Genomic DNA, 11,552 nt, shown 5'->3' with positions numbered 1-11,552 from the left:
CTCTCCATGGACACACACCCAAAACTGAAAAATGGCTTGCATAGACACCTCATGAAATAGGATATGTGAATGGACAATACGCATATGAAAAACTGCTCAACATCATTTATTACCATGGAAATTCAAATTAATGAGATTATACTCTAATACCAGTAGAAAACTGAAAGAAAAAGAAAATACTAAGTGTTGGTGAAGACATGGAGCAACCAGACTCTGACATATTGGTGACAAGAGGCTAAAATAATGAAATTGCTTTGGGAATCTAGTACTTTCCTAAAAATGTGAACAAATATCAACCTTATGATACAGTAATTTTTTTTGCTTTGAGCTCCTCGTCTCATTGGCTTTCCAGTCCAGGGTGAATGGATCAGTCTAGACTGATAGGAGGCTCTAACAGAGCAGCAGTTCTTAGCCCTTGGTTAGTTTGCAGTCCCAATCCAGGGCTTTTCAGGTTACCTTGAGATGATACATGGTTCCACCTGAAATTCAAGTCCCTAAACCTTGGCTCAGTTTGAAGTCCTCATTTACTGGGGTCTTCCTTTTCAGTTCACATTCCATGTTAGATACTGCTTATGGTATGTACCTTCTTATGACCAGTCTAAACTATATCTCTCTGATTATTGCTGGTGTCCCCAGTTCCATTTCTTTGGTTACTGTTGGTTTCTGTTAATGGCACATGGGGTAAAGGAACAATATAAATCTATTGTTCATGAGAATCTCAGAAGCCAAAGCCGCAAATTTGCTGGCCATGGATTGAGCATTTAAAAGCTGTTAGAGTGCTTGTCACTTAATTTTATGACTCACATGCTAGATAAGTTGGTCACAGGACAAGTTAGATTTTATACTAGGTCTCTGGCCAACCTCCAGAAACTTTCTGTTAGAAAAGTACAGTGTAAAACGCCACAAAATTCACATCCCTCTTGGATATTAATTTGGCTTAGCTAAAGAAATGAGATCCTCAAGTTTCAAATAACTGAGCATGCCATCTTCCAGCAAAACTGCTTGTTTTATAGCTATGATCTGTGCTCCTAAACACTACACATATCTACAAAAATGGCAAAAATCTCACTAAGACAATGTAGAATTACAATGGCCAACATGAAGAATGTTTCAATTAGACAAGATAGCCCATTTAAGATGTGCACTTGAAGTCAGAGACTCCAAAATCAAACAAACAGAATGGGATACCCATTTTAATTGGCATGCAGAAGCCTCCAAAAGTCTTCAAGATTTCAAAATAACTTTGTTGAAAGATTGCAAAAGGCCAATGAAAAATTAAAGACATGGAACACATACTAAAATTGGAATGATACAGAGAAGATTAGCATGACCCCTGCACAAGAAGAATTCTTAAAAAAAAAAAAAGACCGAGACTACTCCTCCTCTCTATCCTCCTTCACTTAAGTACTCAGTCAAGTAATCCTCTTAGTGAATTGCCTTTCCACTCTGAAGAAACTACACGCCCATAAACAAAAGTCTGCCATGTTAGCACCCTTGTAGATACCCTCATATTTACCCTTGAAGTAGATCCCCAATATGGGCCTCTGTCAGGGTTGGCAGGACTCCAACGAATTCTCTGCCAAACTCCTAGTAGTCCTTTCGACAGACAAGGGGAAACTAACATTTAAATTAATGGAAAACCTTGTCAACTTCTAGTATATATCTAGAGCCACACTCTCTGGTTTAAGCCTTGCTTGCTCCGGAACCTGCAGATGGGACCCCGGGAAAGTTGGCAAGCTAAGCGTGAGAATTCTTCTCAGGCTCAGCTCTCCTGGATCTCTGTCTATAGTGTCCAGTCCAGAGGAACGTAAAATTTCAAATTTTTTCTTCCTTTTCATATCCAGACCCATTGGTTATTGATCGTTTTTTTCCAATGGGTAGCTATTGCCTCATTTGTCTCGTTTTGTGTCCTGAGAACTTGGCTTGGCAACCATCAGTTCAGGGGCACCAAAAATACAGCCAGACAGAGATGTGGGTTGAATTCCAAATTCTGCTAGTGTCTTACCAACTGTTAACCATTTGCAAGGGAGTTGTCTAAGTCTGCCTTGCTTTGTGCTCTCTTTGAAAATGGCTCTGGATCTTGGGAGGGTAGTGTCCTTTGCACCTTTTTTGGGGAAGTCTCTTGAGTGCAAGGGGTTGTTCAGTATTGCCAGAAATTTTTACTGTTTGTCCTAGCTGAACCTGACAAGATATGTTTGAAATTATTTTTTTAAGTAGAAGGTGGCCAAGCTGGAGTCTAAAAGCAATTCAAAGCCCACCTATCTTCTTATCAGAAGGGAGAAAATGTGTCTTAAGTGTCTTCTCTACAACTATTAGGAAAAAACTTTAACCACCTGAGCAGGTAACTTTAGCTTATTCCAACTGCCAGAAATACAATTTATATTTATCTATTATTTATCAACCAGTACATTTTTTTTTTATTGTACCTGAGACATGGTTAAAATTTTAAAACAAAATTTCTAATATTCATTTGTGCCTGTCTGTATGTTTATGCATACCAATGTATGTATGTTGTATATATGTGATATTTTTCTACTTCTAGATAGTATTGCCAAAAATAATCTGTAAAAAAATAAGCTCTATTTAATTGTCTTAAAGAAAAATAAGCACTTACCAAAGTATTTCTAGACTGTCAGAAATATTGAAATTAATTCGAATGTTTCTCAAGTTAATGTGATCTGGAATAATGTTTGGTAAAGAAAAGCTAGTTTAAGTTTCTTGGTTTCATTAAAACAGATATGTCTTCAGAGTTATCAGCATTAAATATAATGTAGACATACAAATTTTATTCTACCCAGGTTAACAAGTCAAATAGGTTCATGTTATCTCTGTTACAAAATTTGTCAGGAAGAAAAATAACTTGCTGTGATGGCTAACTTTGTTTAATGTCTTGTGAAATTTTCATGAGTAATAGAAATAGGTTAAAAAGAAGTGATATAGGTAGATGTAAGTGGAATAGAGTTTTTGGATAAACTTTTCAGCAATGATTATACTTTATGGTGTGTCTACTAAATAGTTTCCAAAATTGTTCTGGTAACCTTAAACCTTAAAGTTATAGAGAGATGAGTAAAAAGATGGCTATGCATTGAATATTTAGATCATTTCCAAATAAAATACTAAAACAGTAATTACTGAACATAGGTTTATCCACTTTTGGCTTCCTTTTACAGAGAAACTAAAGATATTTTGGTCCATTAGTAAACATGTTTTGTGTCACATTGAGAAATTTACTATGAGGAAAAATATAATTAAAAAATTATAAAAAGTATTTTTCCAATTGCCCATCCACAGAATGCTAGTAGAAAAGACAGTCTACAAGTGCTTACTTCTTAGTTTTCACTAGGAATTAAGGACTCTAATGGTTAAAAATTCTAGGCAATATATGTAATTAAAACTACTTAGGATTAATAAGGGTAAACAGAAACAGTGTATGAAAACTAGGCAAGGGCCCTGGATGGGTTGCTCAGTTGGTTGGAGTATCGTCTTGTACACCAAAAGGTTGTGGTTTTGATTTCCAGTCAGGGCACATACCCAGGTTGCAAGTTTGATCCCCAGTGGAGGTGCACAGGGGAGGTAACAGATCGATGTTTTTCTCTCTCACATTAAGGTTTCTCTCCCCCTCCCTACACTTCCTTCTTCTGTCTCTGCAATCAATTAAAAAAATATCCTCAAGTGAGGAGTTAAATTTTTTTAAAAAATAAATAAACAAAATGACTGGTTGTTTTAGAATAAAAACAAATAGGCAAAACTGAATAGTTGTAAAAAGTTGTAGGAGGTCTGTGGAAAAATATACTTGGGAAGGGAATTTTATGTGTGGTGAAGCTAGCTAAGATTGAAATAAATTCATTTAAGTTTTGGGTTTTTTAAATGAACTTTAATATCAAAATTACACTGGTACAAAGTTAGAATTTGGTTTTCTCTCTGTTAAAAGGACAAAGTTTTATTAGAATTTTGGTCTGCTTTTAGTAAGAAATTGTGATAGTTTCTTTACCTTTTATGCAATCTTCCTTGCAGCAAAGTAATTTACTTAGCAAAGTAATTTAGGGTGGTTCCCAATGTCCTTATCAGGTCTTTTGTTACTTAAGAAAACCCATCTTTCTCAATACTAAAAGAGCTCAGTTTTGCTTACAACTATGTAGCCTTCTGTATTCGACTTTAGTATGTTCTATTGTTATTTTATTTAAATAGATAATTATTATTTTATAATGCTCCGTAATCTTACTTAGTCAAATGTTCATGCCTATTGGTGTTTTGACAACTTCCTCAAACCAAATCCTAAATAGAATCTTTTTGACCTCAAAATAACTGAGAATTCCTACAGGGCCCTGAGAAAATCCAAAAGAATTTGTCTCTCACCTGGTAAGATGTTAAACTAATTAGATTTATTTGATATGTGAAATTACATGGGGAAGCATTATCAAATAAGAAGTGATGCTAAACCTTCTTAGGTTGTATTTGTTTGGAGGCATGTTATTAACATAAGTATTCTAGAAATTGTATAAAATCTCTAGAAATCTAATGTGTCTCAGTATAATGTTATCAGTCATAATCCCAGTTATTATCTTAAAATGTTATATATACAGAAATAACCAAATTTCCTTGTCAATTCCATTGTAATAAACTCTCATCAGAGCATTAACAATGGGAACAGGTAAGTGTTTTGTCATTTACAGACAGTTATTGTTTTACTCTGAAGCTTTTGCAAAAGTAATACTCATGGAAGGAACCCTGTGAAGTACTCTTGACCACTGACACCTTTGCCGAAGTACAGTGTGCCAAACCTTGGATGCATATTTTACAACTGAAGAAGGCTCCACTGATATCTGGTCCTGTGAAAAAGCTGGAGGCCTCAAAATGAAAATTAACAGGAAGAGAAATAACTAACATCATGGCAGACTGCTTCCTCCCAAGACATTGGATCAAGAACCTTACTTTCTATTCCTCCTTCCCTCTCTGACCATCCTTTTCCTAATTCTTATGCAATCCAGGCCTTTATCATTCTTTTGTCCACGTTTTGCTTTGGAAAGATAATGCCATTGCTTACATATCTCATGCCATAGCAAAAGGCAGCAATCCAATCTCCAAATGGCTATTGAATTTGATACATGTTGGTGAACTTGTAGTTCTGCCCAACACAAACTTCAACCTGATTTCAGTTTCTCTAGAAAAGAAATGCAGCCCTCCCTCTATTATACCAGGCTTGCTAATCCTCTGGGTCTATTTTCCTGCCTCTGATTAACAACTCCAAAGTCAAGGAAACTTGCATCCAGGTTGTGTACAAAGAAAGGACACAAGGCCAGTGTAACCAGAATAAAAACATCTGTGAGGTCTACAGACCCTTAAAATTTACTGGTCCCCATGGCTGGCACCTTTCCTGAGCCACAGACTGAAACAGGAATTACCAAGAGGCATGCATGATTCAAAATTTGCTTCTTCTGGCAGATTTCCTGCTCCCCTGGCTAGGAGTAAGTGCACATGAGGCTATAATCAGAAAGCTGTCTTTACTTCTTAAAGATATTGCAGAATCTGTTACTAAAGCAATAACTGGCCAACAAAAAATCCCTAGACTCTATGGCCAAAATTGTTCTTAATCTTAGGAGAGCCCTTGATTATCGTTTAGTGAAACAAGCAGGTGTGTATGCCATGGACAACACCATTTGCTGCACTTGGATTGCCATTTCTGGGGAAACTGGGACTCAGCTACATTAACATTACTGCACAAACCAGCTGGCTTAAGAAAGTGCCTCTGACAATGGGGTCTTTCTTTGACTTAATTGATTCTGATTGGTTTGGGTCTTGGGGACCATGACTCTGAAGTGAACTGTAGACATTGGGAGTTACCCTGTCTATTATGATAATTATTGTAGTCTCCCTGATGCACTGTATTCTCTAAAAAGCCTTAAGTGTATATTAGCAGCAGCTAACCACCAAGCAAATGATCTCCCTAAGACTAGAACATCAGAAAAGGATAGAAGAGAATGCCTGACTTCATGAATGTGAACTCGGCCTTATGACCTGTCAATATCACACAGAGAATCAGCAAAAATATAAATACATACATACATACTGTGAGAACTCCAGAGTGGTAGCTGGGAATAGCACTAATGCCTTAAGTTTTGTTCACATCTCTCATTTAGGCTGAGAGTCTGATCAAAATGAGGGAATTATTACACATGGTAAGCCCCAGGTTACTGAACTGAGACCTAATTTGATTACAGGTTTGGCTTTCCAGGAAGTAGAATCTTAAAGCAGGAATCACCTGATCAGCTTCAGGCACCTCTGCCATTCCTTAAAGTGACCTTGCAATAACCAACCCACTCTTGTGTAGTATAACTTCCTTCTTTCTGCTCCCTTCTACCTATAAAAAGTCTTTTATTCTGTATAGTTCCTCTCAGCTCTTTTCTATCTGCTAGATTGAATGCTGCCTGATTAGTGAATTTTTGAGTAAAGCCAATAAGATCTTTAGAGTTTACTGAGTTGCCTTTTAAACAAAATTAAAACAGTGATTGTTTCTAGGAACTGAAGGTTCACTGGGAAAGGTCATGGGAGAACTCTCTGGGATGATTGAAATATGTTGTTTCTTGTTAATGGTATGTATGGGTTAAATGAAATGTGCATTTGTCAACACATATGAAATGGGGGTATACTTTAGAATGATACATGTCACAGCATGTAAATTAAACTTTAATTTTTTAAATGTATTTGCTTTGAATGGTGATTAGTGGCATTCAAAAAAAAAAAAAAGAACATGCATTTAAAGTAATTATAAAGGTCTACACTAACCTAAAAGCTTATATTTGCTGGAAGAAAAGCACATAGGATTCTTAGCTTTGTTATTTTGCATGTGGACTTCTAATTTCACTTAAAGTCTTTTGAATTGGCCTTTTGAAATGCATAGTACATTAAAAACAACTTTCAGAATCAAGTTCAAAAAGATAAGAATGAATAATTTCAAATGTTGAAGCTAAAAATTCAGATACTCCAGCCATAGAGATATATCCAATTGTTAAATCTGAGTTATAAATTTGTTTTGAAATTCTTGGTCAACAAAGTGAAAAGAGAAACACAATAAATTATATAACCTTCAATATCTAGCTTTTAAAAAGTCCAGTTCCACATGGGGAGCAAAGTTTTCTCTAGCTTTATTTTTGTTAGATGAAGGAAAAAATAACAAAAAGACCAAAGAAAGAAGGCTCCCATGTTTGGTAAGAAATTCAGCATTAAGCTAATGGGGACTTGGTTTAAAATTGTAAGACAGGCAAACACACTGATTTCCCAGTAGGAAAAGATACAGAGCAAGTATAATCTGGGGGAAAAGAGAGGGAAGGAAAAAGAGTTCCAGGAACGAACAGGGAATGTCCAGAAACTTCACCTTTTCTAGATTCTGTTTGCCCAAGAATGCAGCAAATGCATGTCTTCTGTACCAAGAGAGGACACTTGGGGGAAAACCTGTTCAAAATCTGGTTGGTCTAAGTCCTGTATTTAGAGGGATAATTCTTTTTCCTGAGTCATGTGCAATAGACACTGCAATATATGTGTGTGTGAGTGTGTGTGTGTGTGTGTGTGTGTGTATTAGATCTCCCAGAACTCAATGAGCTTAGTGAGCACCTCAGATGATTCTGATATAAGTGATACTAAGACTACACTTAGAACAAGAATATCATCTTGGGTTATGCGGTTCTCAACCTGTGGGTTGTGACCCCTTTGGGGGTCCAACGACCCTTTCACAGGGGTCACCAAAGACATAACAGTAGCAAAATTACAGTTATGAAGTAACAACAAAAATTATTTTATGGTTGAGGGTCACCACAACATAAGGAACTGTATTAAAGGGTTGCAGCATTAGGAAGGTTGAGAACCACTGGGGGTCACAAATTCCAGTGCTACATAGGCAGGATGGTGTTGTCAATGTAAAAATTAGGTCTGAAAAGACACTTCAGAGATGGAGATGGGCAGCAGAAAAACTATGACCTAAAGAACATGTGCCTCATCTAAAGACACTAGGCACTAGGCACCGATAGCTGCATACAGGGCATGTAGATCCAATGTTGCTAGACCTTCTGATTTTTAAAAGAAACTTACAGCTGCACCTTCAGGTAAAATATCTTTTTTTAATTGTTTATTTATTTATTTATTTTATATTAATGAAGCAACTAATATATTTGAAACAAGGTAAACCAAACATGTAGCACAGCTTCTGGCCAAATTGAGCCTAAGTGCAGTCCATTAGTTTGGAAACTCTGTTCTTGGAATTGGTAACATTCCATAGATTCTGTCTTTCAGATAGTGATCAACCTAAGAATCCAGAAATTGCTAAATCACAGTGAGTAAGATTTTTTTTGTGACAGGAGAATTATCCACATATTATAGTTAATGAAGAAGATTCATAACCATTTTATTCCTGATAATTTAGTGCTGTATCTGGAAATACAAATTATGATCCTCACTAACTTTGAACCAAAAGATCATCAACCTCTTCACAGGGATGGGTAATATGAATACCAAAAGCAGGGCCAATTTTTTCAAAAGGGAAAGAAGATCTGCTTAAATATGTAAACAAGCTCAGCCAGTGTGGCTCAGTGGTTGAATGTCGACCCATGAACCAAGAGGTCGCCAGTTCAATTCCAGGTCAGGGCACATGCCCAGGTTGTGGGCCAAATCTCCAGTGGGAGGCATGCAGGAGGTGGCAATTGATGTTCTCTCTCATCAATGTTTCTATCTCTCTCCCTCTCTCTTCCTCCCTCTCTAAAATCAATAAAGAAAAAAAAATTTTTTTAATGTAAACAAGGGCTTGATGGGTACCCAAGACCTCCATTATGCAGGGTTTGAAAGATAGGATTTGACTGGGACAAATTTCAGGGCAGGGAAGGTATTTGTATTTAGCCCTTGAAATTCTGGCAGGAAGGTCAGTTTGAATCCCTGGAATGACTGACTTTACTTAAACTGTCTCCTACTGAGTTCATTGCATAATTAGTGACGATCTTGCTACCCTCTTCAATTTGACAATAATGTTTTGATGTAAACTCTTAGAAAGCATTAATAGTTTAGGGTTTGTCTACAAATGATAGAAAAATGTGACAAAAGTTATATGTCTTCTAACTTCTCAATAAAATGAAATAAGATATGTAATTGCCACAATGAATTGGTTATATGTAAAACCTATGTTTCATAAATGGGTTATACATTCTATCTATAATAGCTAAAACCAAAACTAAAGTCCAGCACAATAGGTCAATATCAAATAATTCATCTTAAAAAATTAAAAAGAAAAAGAAAAAATCAAAAAGAAGGAAAGTTATAATGTCCAAAGCTTATTATTTTTATTATATTTTTTTTTCTGTGAGTCAGTCACTTCCAAGAGTTTGCAAATATTGATTCATTAAAATTGTCCTCCATGCAGATTATATGATTTAAAGAAATATAGATAATTAATTGATTAATTTGAGGTATTTCTTTTTATATTAAGTGCCAATAATCAATAATTATATTAATTTGTTCCTATACAGTATACATATTTACTGTATCACTTGATGTTATAACAGGAGTATAAATTATACCCTTGGCTGGTAGTATCATTTAACCTGAAAGCCCAAGTGTATAGAATGTTCAAGTGGTGGACAATATAAATTTAAAAACTTAAGGTGAAAGTGAAGATTTCAGGCACTCTTCCTCCAGGGATCACATCCATGCCATTACATTTCCCTTGTCCTTCCCCTGTAGGTAGAACTGAGTAAGATGGAGTTGGATATTTCCCCGGTCTGTTAGGCTCTCATAATATCCATCAGGCTTAATGAAAGCAGGTCAAGAATTTCACTATTCCATGTTCATTTACATCTTTCTAATCATGAACTTTAAAGACAGTAAGTGGGAGGACTGATTTAGATTGTGGTAGAGTGAATGGAAGCTACACAGACCGTCTCCCAGGACCAAACTGGATTTACAATGAAAATAAAGACAAATCATCAGGAAAACCAACTGAAAAGCAGCTGGAGAGAACCTATATAACCAGGAACAGAAAGAGGACACCAAATTGAGCCTGGTAAGAACAGCAGAGTTGGGGGGGGCGCTGGGGGGGCTGTGAGCCCACAGACAACAGCAGAGAGCTGTAATAGCTCTGTGCACTTCCTGCTGAGAAAGAAAGGGTTTTAAAAAGCACCATATCAGCTACAGCCACTCACCTTGGGCTCTGGCAGAGAGAGGGAAGACTGGAATGGGACTGTGTGGAAAGAGTCTGGGGCTCCTGGCTCAGGAGAGAGCTGAAGGGGAGGACACTGGGACTTTTGTGCTGAATCACTCCTTCACAGGACAGTAGACATATTACTCAAAGAACCCCTTCCCAAAGCCAAGGGGAGAAGCAACAGCCTCTCCCTTGGGAATTCAAACACCAGGCCAGGCCAGAGAAATGCAAATTGAGGCTCATTAACATCTAAAGTTTAATAGAAAGCAAGTGCCCCACCCACCGGAAATCCTCTTACACCTGAGGGATTTTTTATTCAGTTGAGGGCTATAAATCAAGGCTCATCAAGTAACTAAGACTAATAGCTTACAGGCAAAAAGCTAGAGGATAACTGAACTTTTCATTGGCTTGCAAATCTACCCAGGAAAGTAAGATTTGATAGTGGTGTTTAACACAGGTCCTCCCACATTTATCCAAACGTGGTAGAAGGAGCCACAACCAGTGGAACACCAACACCCACAGGGAAAATTTGGCAGGCTCCAAAACTCACTGAGTCAGAAAAATGGTGAAACAAACAACAAAATCCCAAATGAAAGAACAAGATAATTCTATAGGAGAAGAAATAAATAAAATGGAATTAAGCCAGATATCAAAGGTAGAGTTCAGAGTAATAATCATGAAGAAGCTCAACAGCATGAGTAAAGATACAGAAGCATTGAAAACAAACCAATGGAAAGGAAGAATGACATAGCAGAAATAAAGAACACATTGGAAGGAATAACCAGCAGGGTAGAGGAAGCTGAGGACCGTATTAGTGAATTAGAATACAGGGCAGAATAAAATCACTGAACCAGAAAACCAAAAAGAAAAAACAAAGAACAGGAAGAGAGCCTAAAAGAACTGTGGGACAATATACACATAACAACATCTGCATCATAGGTGTGCCAGAAGAAGAAAATGAGCAAGGGTTAGAGAATATATTTGAAGAAATAGTGACAGAAAACTTTCCTAACTTGGTGAAGGAAAAAGGTATACAACTTCAAGAGACACCAAGTAAGAAGAACCCAAAGAAGCCCACACCAAGACACATAATTAAAATGCCAAAATTTAAAGACAAAGAGAGAATCTTAAAGACAGCAAGAGATAAGCAACAGGTTACCTACAAAGGAACCCCCATAAGGCTATCAGCTGACTTCTCACCAGGAACACTACAGGCCAGAAGGGAATGGCACGAAGTGATCAAGGTAATGAAAAACAAGATCTAAATTCAACACTATTCAGCAAGACTATCATTCAAAATAGAAGGTGAATTAAAGAGCTTCCCAGACCAAAAAAAAAAAAAAAAAAAAAAGGCTAAGGGAATATATTAGCACCA

At 36.8% G+C, this 11,552-nt stretch overlaps 1 pseudogene; it reads left to right on the top strand.

Annotated features, from left to right (window-relative positions):
- The first annotated feature begins 1,280 nt into the window (after positions 1-1,280).
- LOC118630319 lies at positions 1,281-1,378 on the top strand (annotated as a pseudogene).
- Positions 1,379-11,552: the final 10,174 nt, after the last annotated feature.

The sequence above is a fragment of the Molossus molossus genome, unplaced genomic scaffold, assembly GCF_014108415.1.
Source record: "Molossus molossus isolate mMolMol1 unplaced genomic scaffold, mMolMol1.p scaffold_m16_p_14, whole genome shotgun sequence".
Taxonomy (NCBI): domain Eukaryota; kingdom Metazoa; phylum Chordata; class Mammalia; order Chiroptera; family Molossidae; genus Molossus; species Molossus molossus.
Note: the sequence above shows the minus strand (reverse complement) of the source record. Positions and strands in the feature narration are given on the sequence as shown.